Below are 17,310 nucleotides of genomic sequence, written 5' to 3'. Positions count from 1 at the left end.
GAGGAGGATTGGCAGTATTTAGCTCAGGGCTGATCTCCCCCAGCAAAAAAAAAGAAAAAGAAAAGAAATGGCCAGTGAAGCTCAGGGTTAGAGTTGACAAGGATGAGAGCTAGAAGGCGACTTGTATTGACTGAATATCATCAGACCCCACCTTTCTCATGTTGCTTGGAGAAGCCAAGCCAACTTCTAGGATATAACAGGGTTTCAAATTAGTTATGACTTATAGAGAAGTAATCATCCAAGGACTAATTTTTCATAAGGTGAATATAGGAAACGTCATTGCCAATATTGTATTCGTGTCTTCTAAAATGCTAATGCATGTCCAATGCTTCAAAAATGAACAAATTGGCTCTTGGCATCTGAGGCATCCATGTCTAATTTAATAGGGAGCTAAAGCATGCAAAATCGGTTTCATAAAAACAGTGGATTGGGATTTTTTTTCTGACATATTTGAGAGTTGCAAAAATACTGTCCTTTTACCTCTAATTATTTACTTAAAACAAAGACAGTCTCTTACATCGCCAGAGTACAATTATTTAAACCAAGAAATTAACACTGATATAATCCTATCAGCTAATCCACAGATCTGATTCAAATTTTGCCAATTGTCCCAATAATATCTTTTTTGACCCACAACTAAAAGTATACAACTATCTACTGAGGGGGATTTTGGGAGAAAAAGCAAAAAAAAAAAAAAAAAAGAGAGATTGGCAAGTTGTTAGCTCAGGTGCCAATCTTTAAAAAAATAATAATAATATCTTTTTTTAGAAAAAAAAGTTTCTCCCTGGTCCATTATCCAATCCAGGATCACATACATCAAGTTGTCCTATTTCTCTAGTCTTCTTTAATCTGGAACAGTACCTCAAATTTCTTTGCCTTTCACGACTGAGTCCTTCTGGAAGAGCCCTGGGCAGTTATTTTATAGAAGGGCCCTCACTCAGTTAAAGTTAGTGAGATGTTTCCTCATGGTTAGTTTCAGGTTATGCATTTTTGTCAAGAATACCGCAGGAGTAATTAGACAGACTGTTGTTGGGGTTTTCAGGAAATGTTGCCAAATGATGGCCCCTCCTTGTTTTTGAAAATGTGAAATAAGGACAAATCATACTGTGAAAATGCATTTTTGCAACTTCCTTTTAGTTCTCTAAGTAGTTAGGGTTTTTTTCCTTTAAATATGAGAGATTTTTACTGTGTGGCTATATTTAACAGCACAGAGTTTTCTGTCTAAAAGGGTGTAGTTGTACTCACACATTGAGAGAACTTAGGTCTACATAAGCCAACATGATGCTCAAGTGAATGGATGTTCTTAAAATTCTTAATGCGTGCCATGTTCCTAAGAAAGTAACTCAACACAAATGAAAAATACAATAAAATTTGAAGAATTGCAATGATTTATGTTCCTGCATTGTGATAAAGGATAAGATGCTTACAGTATTTCTATGCACAAGTCATTTTAAGTACCTCTTTCCCTTTGCAAAAGCAGTAGACTGCAGGAATGAAACATTGGCTTTTGAGTTAGACTGCCTGGGGAGAACCCCAGATCTGCAACATCCTAACTGAGAAACTGGATCTCACTAACCTCAGTTTGCCCATCTGTAAAGGGGATCATAATAGAATTGAATTGACGGGGTTATAAATGGAACAACGTAGGCAAATTCCTTACCATAGTTCCTGCCATACAGCCATCACATACAGCTCTCATCTAATTCTGAACGAATTAGTTCAAATCCAGGCTTCTTAGAAATGTCTTTCTTAGAAACTCGGTGGAAAACACAATGCTTTTATTAACAATTTGTAAATTTTAAAGTGCTATTTAAAACTAAAGAAAATGCTGGGACATATACCTCTAGGAATATTTGCTTTTCTTCAAAACGTAATTGCTGAAAATATCTTATAGGTAACTTCAGGTCTGTTTCATTGTCTGGATTTTGCACAGATGCGAGAATTTAAATTTTATTGTTAATTATAGACATACATATTGACATTGAAATGTATACAATTGAATATTTTAATGTGGTGAAATTGGAATCATTATTAGCTTGGCAAAATATCCAAGTTCTCTGTGTATGTGTTATGTTGACCCTAAGTCTGCCAGTAGCGCATCTAACAAGAATTTTACCAGGCTCGGTTAATGATCTGGAGCAGAGGCTGCTTACCTCATCTTCATAAACTGGACACCAGAATGTTCACTACCATTGTCAACTGGCGTAAACACTGTTCACATATCACATCCAGAGGATGGTGCAATACACTGCGTTCTTCTATTCCATAGAAAACTCCAGTTCATGTGAGCCTCCCTCTCTGTTTCCCACAGCTTTTTCAAGTCTTGCCTTTGCCTGCACAGCAAGGCCAGGCCCCATTATGGGGAGAAGTACTAAGCCCTGGGGTTCTTCAGTATTTTTTTGGTGACATGGACCCTTTTGGCAGCCTGAGTTTCCTTTAATAATCATTTATCTCCTTCCTTTCAATGCAGGAATAATCCTTCATATAATATCTATAGAAGTGGAACTCATTACTTTAGAAGATAGATTATTCCATTTTCTGGGCAGCTCAAATTGTTGGGAAAAGTCTTCTTCACACAGAAGATAGGGCAATGACTGTGTTATGAATTAGGCTTTGAACTTGAGCAATTCCTTTTTCAGTTCCTTTTTTAGGAAACAATATTTTCCTTACACAATTCAAAGGGTAATTTTATGAATAAAATGATAAAAGGATAAAAATAAATAATAAAATGATAAAATATATCTCAAATTTATGATATATTAAGCACCAGAAACTTTAAAATATTTAGAATAATTCATAAATAATTAATTTTTCTCAAGTTACTGTCCATTTGCTCTTTTTGTTCTATTTACTGTCACCAAATGTTTTATATAATTTGGTCTGCATAAAAGGCCTCTGAGATAGGCAGGATAGGAATGATTTCCCCTGGGTATAAATAAGGAAACTGAGCCATGAGATGCTGAGTAATTTATCAGGGCTCCCATAACTGTTACTACCATAACAAAGACCTGTCTCCTGACACCTGAACCATTATTCTTCTCAGCATACCACCCTGTGGTTTGGTGTGACTTCAAACCTTGGAGGCTGCCAAGTCAATTCCACGAGTCAATTAGGACATGTATTTCAGTGTTGAAAACAGTCAGTTCTCTAGCTAGAAATTGACTTGGCCTTGGTTAACTTGTTTCACTTTCCCCCAGGAGACAAGTGTGGACTGTTTGGTAGTTCTTTAAGATGGGCAGAGCACCAGGACACAGGATAACAGTTCTCAGATGTGTTAACACTTTAAAAGAAAACAATTAAGGACTGAGCCAAGGCTGGAATATACAGAAATACATAGCTTTAAAACCACACAATTCCTTAATTAGTCTCCATAGGATCTTTTTTTTGTTTATTTGTTTTACCACCTCGGTATCTCTATTTGCTTTAGCAGTTGCTAAATATATTTGAACAATTTCTCCTGCCTAGTTGAAGGTATATGATAATATCTTTTATCTGCCATCTGTTGCTTGGCATTGAAACAGATTTTCCTCATCTCCCTCTAGGTCTATCTACCAATGTAGAAATTTAAAAGTGAACACTCTTTTAAAAATGTTTAATCGGACTTTCAAGGAAGAAGTTCTTTTGGACCCACCGAAAAAAACTCCCATTGAGTTGTTATGAGATCTTTATTATATTCAATAATTCATGAACTTTTGTAAAATACCAAGTACAGATATTGAAATAAAACCCTAGAATTCCAGTTTTATAAGAGACCTGATGCTTGTTAGTGGTCATCTTTTACACCATTCATAAGTACCACCAAAATCATTACCCATGAGTTGTCAAATAGTTTGACAATTTTCAGTGATGGAAAACTTACTAAAATCTAGACTTCTAATAATGTTCAAGAATTAAGAATCTTCTAGTCCAAATCTCTTATCACATATCTGAGGAAAATAAAGGTCATAAAAAAAGATGGATAGTGACCAGAATTCAGGTTTGAGTTACTAATTCACCATATTTTGTTGTTTTTTCAGGAGTTATGTTATTAAAAGTAGCCTCTTATTCACTCTAAAGAATATTCTTAGTTCTGAAATCTACTTTTTTCTGATATTAAAATGGGTTTCTTGGTTTGGCCTATGGTTGGGTCTTTCTTTTTATATTACTCAATCTGACAATTTCTACCTTTTATTGGGAGTATTTAGACATATTTATTATTCTAATAAATACATCAATTATTTGTTTCCTTTTTTCCCTTCTATTCTGCCTTTTTTTTCTTTGGAAGGAGTATTTTTTATGATTTAATTTTATTTCCTTTGTTGGCTAATCAGCTATAATTCTTCTTTTTCAGTGATTGCTTTAGGGTTTATAGGACACGTATTTAAGTTATCATAGTCCTTAAGCTAACATTATACTACTTCACCTATGATATAAGAGCCTTACGAGCATTTCCCCCCTCTCAGCTCTTGTGCTATGGTCATTATGCATTGTACTTCTATATATGCTATAAACCACACACTGCATTATTATTATTTTGGCTTTAAACTTTTAATTATATTTTAAAGGGTGTTAAAAAATAATTTAAAAGTCTTTGTATTTGCCATTTCTGGTGCTCTTCATTCCTTTGTGAAAATCCAGAATTTTCATCGAGTATCATTTTTATCCTACCTGAAGAATTCTTTTAATACTTTTTGTGATGCAAGACTTGGTGAGGAATTATTTCAGCTTTTGTAAATATGAAAAAGAACTTCATTTTTGTTTTTGAAAGATATTTTCACTGCTTATATAATTCAAGTTTTCTAGTTTTCTTTCTTTTTTTCTTTTACCATTGCTTTAAAGATGCTGCTCCAGTGTTTTCTCACTTGCATTGAATCCAGTGAGAAGTCTACTGTAATTCTTATCTTTGTTCACCTGTATATAATGTGTCTTTTTGTCTCTGGGTCCTTTTAAGATTTTTCTCTTTATCACTGGTTTTAAACAACTTGGTTGTGAGGTACCATGGTATATTTTTCTTCATGTTTCTTGTGCTTGTGGGTTCTTGAGCTTAGTGAATCTTGGGTTTATAGTTTTTATCAAATTTAGAAAATTTTCAGCCATTGTTTCTTCAAATATTTTTATTCTGTTCACCCTACCCCCTCCCCACATTTGAAGTCTCCAATTACATATATGTTAGACAACTTGATACTATCCCACGGCTCACTGGTGCTCTGTTCATTTTTCTTCTGTCTTTTTCTCTTTTATTTTGGACAGTTCCTATTGGCATGTCTTCCAGTTCACTACTTTTTTTTCTGCAGTGGCATATCTCCTGTTAATGTTATGCAATGTATTTTTCATCGCAGACATTGTATTTTTAATTTCTAAGAGTTTATCTATGCTTAATATGCTCAATCGTACTTCTACCTTCTTGGACATATGGAATATAGTTATGATAATTGCTTTAAAGTCCTTATTTACTACTTATAACATTTGTGTAATTTCTAGATCTGTTACTTTTTGTTTTTCTCCTTATTATGAGTAATATTTTCCTTCTTCTTTGCATGCTTAGTCATTTTTTTTTATTGAATGCGAGAAATGCTAAATGTTACCTTGTTAGACCCTGGATATTCTTGAACTTTCTTCTGAGTTGCAGTTAAGTTATTTTGGAACACTCATCCTTTCAAGGCTTGCTTTTAAGCTTTGCTTGGTGGGACTAGAGCAGCCTTTAGGGCTAAATTTTCTCCTTCACTGTAGCAATGTCATTCTGAGGCCTCTCCCCTATACCCTGTGGCTTATAAGGTTTTCCATTTTGACTGGTGGGACTACAAATTATTGCTGGTCCTGTGAGAGAGATGGTGATTGTTCTGATTCTTTAGGGCGGTTCTTTTGAAGATCTACAAAGAGTCTGAACTTTTGCTCTACTTACAAGCTAACAACTTAGGTGCCACAGTGTCATGGATGCTGACAGAAGACAAGAACAAGAGTTCACCAGTTCCATGATCCCCGGTTCTCACAGAGTAATGTGAAGAGGACTGGGTGTCTTCTGCACATGCAGTAGGTTATGTTATAGGAAGGGAACCCTAAGCTTAGTGAATCTGGATCTTTTATACTGGACAGTAAGCATGCTTGTCCTTTACTTCCAAGGGAAACATTATATCTACTTCTAAGACAGTTCACTATAAAAATACTCTTGAAAAGATACACCAGAACAAAGACAGTTAGTGAATCTGCTTGTAAGTCATACAGAAACAAAAGAGACAGTTATGGACTGAATTATGACCCCTCAAAACTCATAATCCCCAATGTGACTATATTTGGAGATAGGGCCTTTAAAGAGGTAATAAAGATTAAATGAGGTCATAAGGGTGGAGCTCTAATCCAATGTGACTTATGTCCTTATGAGAAGAGGAAGAGATTCCAGAGAAAAGACCACAGGAGGACACAGCAAGAAGGTGGCCATCTGCAAGTCAAGAGAGAGGCCTCAGGAGAAAGCAACCCTGCTAGCACTTTGATCTTGCACTTCCAATCACCAGAATTGTGAGGAAATAAATTTCCATTGTTTAAGTCACCAAGTCTGTGGTATTTTGTTATGGCAGCCCTGGCAGACTAATACAGAGACCCACAGAGAATTGTCTCTGAACAGTTCTCTCCGACATCAGGTAATTTCCTCCATGTGCATCAGTATATACTTAGAGGAAGACGTGGGGCCCCTCTGCAGATCTCTGGAGTGCTCTCTTTGTGCAGCTTTTTCCTTTCTGGTATACTGCCCTGAAAACTCTAGTTTTCTTGGTATCCCCAGATTCTAGCTCCGTCTCCTCAATGCAGGGTGACCTCCAGGTTCTGCCTAGGCTCTCCATCTCTGTGCTAGGGCCTAGAAACTCTCTCTAGGTAGTGAGCTGGTGTAATCATAGACTCACCCCATTGGTTTTCCTTATCTTAGGGATCATTGTGCTGTGCTACCAGCTGTACAATATCTAAACCATTTTTAATATATATTTTGTTTATGTTTCATACAGGAAGGTAAATTTAGTCATGGATAGAAGAAGTTTCTTACCCTAAAGAATAAATGTTTACTTTTCATCTAGGAAAGAATCAAAGCTGAATTGATAATTAGTTTGGAATTTAAGAGATGCGTCATAGTTTTGATTCAACAGCTTCTCTCTATGAATGCATGCCAGATATCCTGAGTCTTTATGTCTCATTTTCTCATTTGTAGCATTGGGAAGGAAGCAAATAACTCTAAGCCTTGCGAGTAGGATATTGGCATGGTTAGAGAAAATGTTATGGAGATTTGAACTCTCCAAAAGGAAGTTTATATACAAATATGAAGTTTCTGCATTATTAACAAGGCCTGTGAAATTCAAATTACATTATAGAGTTTGGTGAAATACCAAGGAAGTTCATAGTAAATATGACACCTCTCTCTTGCTACCGTGGGTGTTTCAGTAAAACTCCAGGACACTGTTTATTTTCTTTATTTTTAATTGTCGAACACTTAAAGCAAATCGATTTTTAATCTTTTTATCTCTGCTTCCAATCATGTAGATTTGAGCTTTTTGTGTTTCTTTTATTAAAAAGAAAAGAAAAACAGGCAGAAAGGGTTGAGTTAGTTAGAACATGTAATAAAAATTAAACCCAGACAAAACTCGAGTCCTATTACCTAGAATAGTTTTCTTTGTGATTTTGAAATGGATGGCAACACAGAATAAAATGTTTCATTTGGTCCAGCCCACTTAATAAAATATTTGGAAATTGCATCAGTAGTGCTGAAAGATTTGAAAAATAATAGAGGATGAAGAGGGGCAAGAGGCTGAAAAGACATTAGAGTGAGGTACCTTTGCCTTGAGGAGAGCAACTATTTAAAAATACTTTTGGAAAAAGTCATTCCTCTGCATCAAAGGAAAGATGTCATCCAGGACAGTACACTGTGAAACTGTTTTTACATGCTTTTTGAAATCTGTAGCTAGAAAAAATCATCATTTAGAAGTCTTTTAGAAAAACAGCTTCTCGTCCCGCACACTCACATTGGTGAAAGAAATGCTAAGGAAGAAACTTATGTTTAAGGGACTTAAGTTGCTTTTTAAATAGAACTTTTTACTTTTATTTTTTCAAAGTCTTTTATTTTTTAGAGCAGTTTTAGGTTTACAATAAAATGAGAAGAACTTGCAGAGATTTCCCATATATCCCCCGACCACACACATGCATATCCTCCCCTATTATCAAGATCACTCAACAGAATGGTACCTTTTTTTACCAAGAATGAACCTACATTGGATACATCACAACTACTCAAAGTTCTTAGTTTATCCTAGGGTTCACTCTTGGTGTTCTAAATTCAGTGAGTTTGGACAAATGAATAATGACATATATCCAACATTATAATATCATACAGAGTATTTTTACCACCCTAAAACTCCTCTTTGCTCTGTCTATTCATCTCTCCCCTACACCCACCCCTGGCAACCACTGATTTTTTTTTCAAAGATTTTATTTTTTTCCTTTTTCTCCCCAAAGCCCCCCCAGTACATAGCTGTATATTCTTCATTGTGGGTCCTTCTAGTTGTGGCATGTGGGACGCTGCCTCAGCGCGGTTTGATGAGCAGTGCCATGTCCGCGCCCAGGATTCGAACCAACGAAACACTGGGCCACCTGCAGCAGAGCGTGCAAACTTAACCACTTGGCCATGGGGCCAGCCCCCAACCACTGATCTTTTTGTGGTCTCCACAGTTTTGCCTTTTCCAGAATGTCACATCATTGGAATCATACAGTTGTAGCCTTCTTGGATTGGTTTCTTTCACTCAGTAACATGAATATAGTATTCCTTCATGTCTTTTTGCAGTTGGACAGCTCATTTCTTTTTAACACTGAAAATATTCCATTATCAGGATTGCCACAGTTTATTTATCCACTCACCTACTGAAGGACATCTTGGCTGTTTCCAAGTTTTGGCAATTATGACTAAAGCTGCCATGTGCAGGTTTTTGTGTGGACATAAGTTTTCAACTCCTTTGGGTAAACACCAAGGAGTACAATTGCTAGATCATATGGTAAGAGAATGTTTAATTTTATAAAACACCACCAAACTGTCTCTCAAAGTAGCTGAACCATTCTGCAGTCCCACCAGCAATGTATGAGTTCCTGATGCTCCACCAGCCAGCATTTGGTGTTGTCAGTCTTCTAAATTTTGGCCATTCTAATAGTTGTCTAGTGGTATCTTGTTTTAATGTGCATTTCACTAATGACATATGATGTGGAGCTTCTTTTCATATGCTTATTTGCCATCTGTATATCTTCTTAGGCAAGGGGTCTATTAAGGTCGTTGGCCCATTTTTTAATCAGGTGTTTGTTTTCTTATTATTGAGTTTTAAAAGCTCTTTGTATATTTTCCATAACAGTCCTTTATCAGATGTGTCTTTTGCAAATATTTTCCCCCAGTCTATGGCTTATTTTCCTATTGTTTTGACAATGTGTTTCACAGGGCAGAACCTTTTGATTTTAATGAAATCCAGCTTATCAGTTATTTTTTCATGGATTGTGTCTTTGGTGTTATATCCAAAAAGGAATAACCATACTCAAAGTCACCTAGGTTTTCTCCTATGTAACCTTCTAAGAGGTTTATAATTTTGCTTTTTATATTTAAGTCTATGATCCATTTTGAGTTAATTATTGTGAAGAGTGTAAGGTTTGTGTCTAGATTCATTTTTTTGCATGTGGATGTCCAGTCGTTCCAGCAATATTTGTTGAAGAGACTATTTTTGCTCCATTGTATTGCCTTTGCTCCTTTGTGAAATATCAGTTGACTATATTTATGTGGGTCTGTTTCTACACTCCCTATTTTGCTCCATTGATGTATTTGTCTATTCTTTCACCAATACCATATTGTCTTCTTTACTGTAGGTTTATGGTATGTCTTGAAGTCAGGTAACATCTGTCCTCCAACTTTGTTCTTCTCCTTCAACATTGTGTTAGCTTATTTGGAGTCTTTTGTCTCTCCATAGGAACTTTAGAATCAGTTTGTCAATATCTATGAAACAACCTGCTGAGATTTTGATTGAGATTGCATTGAATCTATGGCTCAAATTGGGAAGAACTGACATCTTGACAATATTGAGTCTTTCTATCCATGAACATGGAATATCTCTCCACATACATACAGTAGCTTTTCTCATATAGATCTTGTATACATATTTTTTAGATTTATACCTAAGTATTTCATTTTGGGGGTACTAATAGTAATCTAGGATAATATCACAATTTTAAGCTCAGTTGATTAACAGCCTTAATTCTATCTGCAATCTTAACTTCCTTTTCCTTTTCCCTTCCCATGTAACATAACACATTCAAAGTTTCTGGGGATTAGGACACGAATATCTTTGGGGGAGCCATTAATCTTCCTAGCACAGTACCTGGCACAAAGGTTTTCAAATAATAGTCATCACATGAAAGACTGCATGGGTGAATGAATGCATAAATAAGTATTAAGTGAAAGGTGTGGTAATGTTGGAGAGACTCAGGATGAGGTCCAGGAAATAGACCTATTTACCAGCCTCAAGAGAAAGCAAAGTGAACAAAACCTTGAATAAACTTGTTCACAGAAACAGTGTTTAAAGTTAAAGTTCAGGGCTATCTTTGGGGTCTATAGGACCTATGATTTCCAAGAGGAAAAGTATCTAAAGCTGAATCAAAGACATAATCTGTTTCTTTCCACTGAAAAAAAGAAAGATAGTATGGGACAGAGATTCTCACTTTAGCATGCACCATAATCAACTGAAGGACTTGCTAAAATACAGATTTCTGGGCTCAACTCTGGCAGTATCTAGGTCAGCAGGCCTAGAATAAGGTACAAGAATTTGTACTTCCAACAAGTCCAAGGTGATGCCAGTGCTGCTGGTCCAGGGACCACACTTTGAGAACAACTGGTATAATAGAAGGGCACAAATTTCTAAAAAGGCCAATCTTTTGGTTCAAATACCTGTCCAGCCATTTATTATTTGTGAGACTCCTGGAAAGTTATTTAGAAGCTTTTAACTCAAGTTTCTTTGGCTATAGAATGAGAATAAATATTTTATAGGGTTACTTTAAAAGATCATGGATGTGAAAATTTACTACTTCACTAAAACGTGTAAATTTCCTGTTTTCTAAAAGATACACAACAAATATTGATGCCCTCCTCTTTCCCCTTGCAATAAAATTACTACTGCCTTCAATAATGAGAGGAAGTGAGAACAGCGGAGTGGAGCAGTGCTTAGTGTGTTATCAGAAATAGAATTGTAAAGTTGCCAGATCCTACATTAGGTAGCACAGAAAGACGGCCATTCTCATTTCCATGAAGGGGGAGGAAGGGAAGCTGCTAAGAGTTAAGGTCCTTGTATTAAGACTGGGTAGCAGCTGGAGCCCGGGCTGCAGCTTAAGATGTTGATTGGCTTTTAGGCTAATGGATGCCAATTATAATAATTAGTGCTCTCTTCTACTTATAAATGATAATAAAACTTATTAGCAGTAGGTCTTTTTAAAATTATTTCTGATTTGGGATGGGTGATAAATGCTGATTTTAGAATGTTTTTTTGAGGGAAAAGCTATATGTTTCTGTTCAGAGTTCTCTGGGGAAATATGTCCCGTTATGAGGTTTTCCCCTTTTTTGGTCAGATAAATATGATTTACTTTTATTTTGTAAATATGATATTTCAAAGACTATATGAAAGTCTTGAAATGCCCCAAATCCTCATTATTCTGTCAAATATTTCAAAATGTTGCAATTTGTATTGGTGTAGTTTCTTCCAGTTGACAATTATCAGTGATTCAGTTTATAAGTATTGTTGCTCAGTGAAATCTTATCAGTAGTTATGCCCCAAAAGTGTAGATCCCGTCTCATTTTAAACTGAAGTCATTCTAAAAACCCAACCTCTTTTGTTCTAGTAAATTGAAATATGTTTGTGAAGTATCCAGCAATATATTGTACAGAATTCAAACTTGGCAACCTTTATCATACCAATTCCATAGTCCAATAAGCACTGAAAGTATTTCTAGAAAATTTCTTTCTGCTTCTAGTATACCTTCTTGGCACCATACCAAGATCCCCTTTATCTGGCTATTGTTCCCATCCTTCAGTTGCTGTGAGTTTTGGCTGCTAACATTCATAACTGGCCCCTCTCTACAGAATGGCCCTCAGCTTGCCTGGAAGAAAACCACTCCTCTCCCCCTTAATGCCACCACTGCTCCCAGGGGCAGCCATTGGCCAATGACTGACTGGTATGGGCATACAAAACGCAGTACCTACCCTGTAGTGTAATTTATGCTCCAGAGCTGCCTATAGGGGCAGGCTCAATCTAGACTCCAAGTGGGACCACATATCTGCTGACTTTTCACTTGCTGTGTCTGCTTCCTTCACTTCCTTTCTCCTGAGAGTACTCTCTCAATAAACCAGTTGTTCAGGAATCCCCATCTCAGTTTCTGTCTTTAGGGAAACCAAAAAGTTTGGTTTGACATTCCAGAAATTGCATATTAAATTATTTATGACCTAAGTTTGGCTTTTATCTTCCAATGTTGTATTGCAAAGATGAAGATATTGAATTACTATACCTTTACTGCCTACCTAGAATAAGGACAATAATAAATTAGAATTGATACATCACAGTATCTGTTGAAAGATTTTGAATCATTTGACTCAACCATCATCAGTTTACAAAAATGGTCCAGAGTGGTGAGCTTTAAGACAACCTCTTTGCTATGGATCCAGGAATGAGAGGAAGAATGAGGAAGGTAGAGAAACCAACTTCTGTCACAGTGATAAGGGGCCAAACATGGTTATAGGTGCAAAGAAATAAAAATATGGCCTGTTAATCCAACAGCCAGCATCTGAGAAACTCAATTTGGGATTCCCTAGAGTGTAAAAATACAGAGATCCCTATCTCCTAGTAGATGGAATCAAATTGACCTGAGTGTCCAGTTTTTGATTTTTCCTTAAAAATAAGTCATGGGGCCAGCCTGGTTGTGTCGTAGTTAAGTTTGCACGCTCCACTTCGGCAGCCTGTGATTTGCAGGTTTGGATCCCAGGCACGGACCTAGCACCATTCGGCAAGCCACACTGTCACAGCATCCCACATAAAACAGAGGAAGTTTGGCACAGATATTAGCTCAGCAACAATCTTCCTTAAGCAAAAAGAGGAAAATTGGCAACAGATGTTAGCTCAGGGCCAATCTTCCTCACACACACACCCACAAAAAGTCATGAAGGAAAAAGCATACACTTACAGGCAATGATTCCTGTTCCCATGTTTAAATATAATCTCCACTTTATTATGTCATTCTAGTGCCTCCCCTTCTGCTACTGATTATGTAATCACTTTCTCAAAAATGGAGAAGTAATTGGAAATGAATTTTCAGTTTGTAATGCTGGTGAAAATCCATCCCCCTCCCACCCCAATCTCTCAAGTGGATGTAGTTGATTTTATGTTTATAGAGCCATTTAAGATGTCCAGTGTTGTTCTGCCAATATAAGAAACACTCCTACTAGAAATAACCGGAACACCCGACTCAGACTCTGCGCTTCCTCTTCCAGTACTTTTTGACATAAACATATACTGTGTTTGCAGCTTACCTTCTTCAGATGTTACTCATCAACCACCTCTCTCTCTGCCCTCAGCACTTTTGCTCTGTTCAGCTTTGGACTTACATTTTCCCTCCTGATGGGGCACCTCCTCATCCTGCTTTCCTGATGATTAATATTTCTTGGTAAAATCTTGTGACGTCGCATTTTTAACCCACCTTGGCCAATAGTTCTGTCTGGGCATAACTTTGCATCTCAGACTCTTCCTCCTTCTGCAGACAAAAGATCCCATTAACTGAAAAAAAAGAGTTAAGTGAAAAATTACATAAATGAAATCACCTAAGTTCTGCATAATACATCCTGAAATGTTATTGAATAATGTGATTTCTTTAGTATTAATAATTTGCTCTTAGAGGGTTTTTTTTTTCAGTTTGACTGTAAGGGACAATGCAAATTCCTCTCTTGGGAAAACCTCTAATTTTATTTTATTATTTTATTTAAAAATTTTTTTATTGAGGTCTCATTGGCTTGTAACATTATACAAATTTCAGATATACATCACTATATTTCAGTTTTTGTATAGGCTTCATCATGCTCACCACCAAAAGTCTAGTTTCCATCCACCACCATACACATGGGCCCCTTTACCCCTTTCACCCTCCCCCCATTGCTTTGCCCTCTGGTAACCACTGATCTGTTCTCTATATCCATGTGTGTGTTTGTTTCTTTATCTTCCACAAATGGGTGAATTCATATGGTAATTGTCTTCCTCAGTTTGACTTACTTTACTTAACATAATACCCTCAATGTCTATCCATGTTGTTGCAAATAGCAAGATTTCATCCTTTTTTTATGGCTGAGAAGTTAATTTTACAGATAAGGAATCTGAGGTTCAGAAATGTTAGTATTTGGTATTCACTCTGATCAATTGTAACCACGATTGATCACTTTTGGAGTATTTGTATAGTATTATATAATATAGTATTTGTATAATATTTTTATTCATATATTATTTCAATTATCTATCTTACTGTTGATGTGCATTTGAGTTGTTCCAAGGTTTGCTCTAAAAACAATGCTGCTAAGAACTACTTATACGAATATATCCTGATAGTTCCGCAAGTGTTTCTCTAGCTTATTTACCTGAGAGTGGAATAGTTGGAGCATAGATGTGTGTTTCCAATTGCACTTTATAAAGCCAATTTGTTTTCCAAAGTCGTTGTACCAAGTCACATTCTCGCCATAGGACATAATGATTCTAGTTATTTTACATCCCCATATATGCTTAATATTTTAAACTTTTTCCCCAATATGTTGGGTATGAAATGGCATCTCATTGTGGCTTTAGTGTGCATTTTCTTGATTAGTAGTGAGACTGATTATCTGATTATCTATATGTTTATTTATTACTTGGGTTTCTTCTGCTGCAAAGTCCCTATTTAGTTATGTTGCCCATTTTTTCTATTGTATTATTTATCTTTTTCATATTGATATTTTGACAAAAGAGGTAAAACATGAAAGAATATGTTGAATATGATTATATTTACTTAGTTATTTATTTTTTGTAAATTGAGGTAATATTGGTTTATAACATTATATAAATTTCAGTTGTACATCAGTATATTTTGACTTCTGATTAGATGTCACCATGTTTACTACCAAAAGTCAAGTTGCCATACATCACTGTACGCATGTGTCCCTTTACTCCTTTCGCCCTCCTCCACCCCTTCCCCTCTGATAACCACCAGTCTGTTCTCCATATCTATGTATTTATTTTCCACCTATGAGTGAAATCATATGGTAATTGTCTTTCTCTGTCAGACTTATTTCCCTTAGCATAATACCCTCAAGGTCCCTCCATGTTGTCGCAAATGGCAGGATTTCATTGTTTTTTCATGGCTGAATAGTATTCCATTGTGTATATATACCACGTCTTCTTTATCCATTCATCCATTGATGGGCACTTAGGTTGCTTCCATGTCTTGGCTATTGTGAATAATGCTGCATATATCTTTTTGAATTAGTGTTTTAGTGTTCTTTGGATAAATACCCAGAAGTGGAATTGCTGGATTGTAGGGTATTTCTATTTTTAATTTTTTGAGAAATCTCCATACTGTTCTCCATAGTGGCCACACCAGTTTGCATTCCCACCAGCAGTGTACTAGTGTTCCCTTTACTCCACATCCTCTCCAACACTTGTTATTTCTTGCCTTTTTAATAACAGCTATTCTGACGGGCATGAGGTGATATCACACTGTAGTTTTGATTTGCATCTCCCTAATAATTAGTGATGTTGAGCATCTCATCATGTTCCTGTTGGCCGTCTGTATATCTTCGGAAAAATCTCTTTTCAGATCCTCTGCCCATTTCTTGATCAGGTTGTTTGTTTTTTTGTTGTTGAGTTGTATAAGTTATTTATATATTTTGGATATTAACCCCTTATCAGATATATGATTTACAAATATCTTCTCCTAATTGTTAGGTTGTCTTTTCGTTTGGTTGGTTTCCTTTGCCATGCAGAAGCTTTTTAGTTTGATGTAGTCCCATTTATTTATTTTTTCTTTTGTTTCCCTTGCCTGGTAGGACATGGTACTTGAAAATACGCTGCTAAGATCAATGTCAAAGAGTATACTGCCCATTTTCTTCTAGGAGTTTTATGGTTTCAGGTTTTACATTCAAGTCCCCTACTATTACTGTGTTGCTGTCAATTTCTCCCTTTAGGTCTGTTAATAGTTGCTTCGTATACTTTGGTGCTCCTATGTTAGGTGCATATATATTAAGAAATGTTATGTCTTCTTGGTAGATTGTCCCCTTTATCACTATATAATGTCTATCTTTGTCTCTTGTCATCCTTTTTTGGCTTGAAGTTTATTTTGTCTACGTATGGCTACACCCACTTTCTTTTGGTTGCCATTTGCTTGGAGTATCATCTTCTACCCCCTTTTTTGTTTTTAAAGATTGGCACCTGAACTAACAACTGTTGCCAATCTTCTTTTTTTTTCCTGCTTTTTTCTCCCCAAATCCCCCCAGTATATGGTTGTATATTTTAGTTGTGGGTCCTTCTAGTTGTGGCATGTGGGATGCCACCTCAACATGGCCTAACGAGTGGTGCCATGTCCAAACCCTGGGCTGCTGAAGCGGAGCGTGCAAACTTAACCACTCGGCCATGGGGCCAGCCCCCTTTTTCCTTTTTGTTGGTGAGGAAATTTGGCCCTGAGCTAACATCTGTTGCCAATCTTCCTCTTTTTGCTTGAGGAAGATTGTTGCTCAGCTAACATCTATGCCAATCTTCCTCTATTGTTTTTGTATGTGGGACACCACAGCATGGCTTGATGAGTAGTATGTAGGTCCGTGCCCAGGATCTGAACCCACAAACCTGGGCCACTGAAGCAGAGTGTGTAAACTTAACCACTATGCCACTGGACTGGACCCAGGGTCTTAGTTTTTCAGTCCATCCAACCACTCTGTGTCTTTTGATTGGTGAATTCAATCTATTTACATTTAGGGTGATTATTGACATATGAGGGCTTAACACTGCCATTTTATCTTTTGTTTTCTGGTTGTTCTATGTTTCCATTGTTTTTTTCCTTGTGTTTCTGTCTGCCGTTTCAGTTTGGTGGTTTTCTGTGATGTGTTTCTGAGTTTCCTCTTCTTTTATGTTTCATGACTCTGCTCTGAATTTTTGTTTTGTGGTTACTATGAGGTTGGTATAAAAGATCTCATAGATGAGATAGTTCTTTTTCTGCTGATAGCATCTTATCCCCATTAGCCTGTGCAGGTTTTCTCCTTTTCCTCTTCCCCTTCTATGT

The sequence above is a fragment of the Equus caballus genome, chromosome X (genome assembly GCF_041296265.1).
Source record: "Equus caballus isolate H_3958 breed thoroughbred chromosome X, TB-T2T, whole genome shotgun sequence".
NCBI classification, from domain to species: domain Eukaryota; kingdom Metazoa; phylum Chordata; class Mammalia; order Perissodactyla; family Equidae; genus Equus; species Equus caballus.
Note: the sequence above shows the minus strand (reverse complement) of the source record.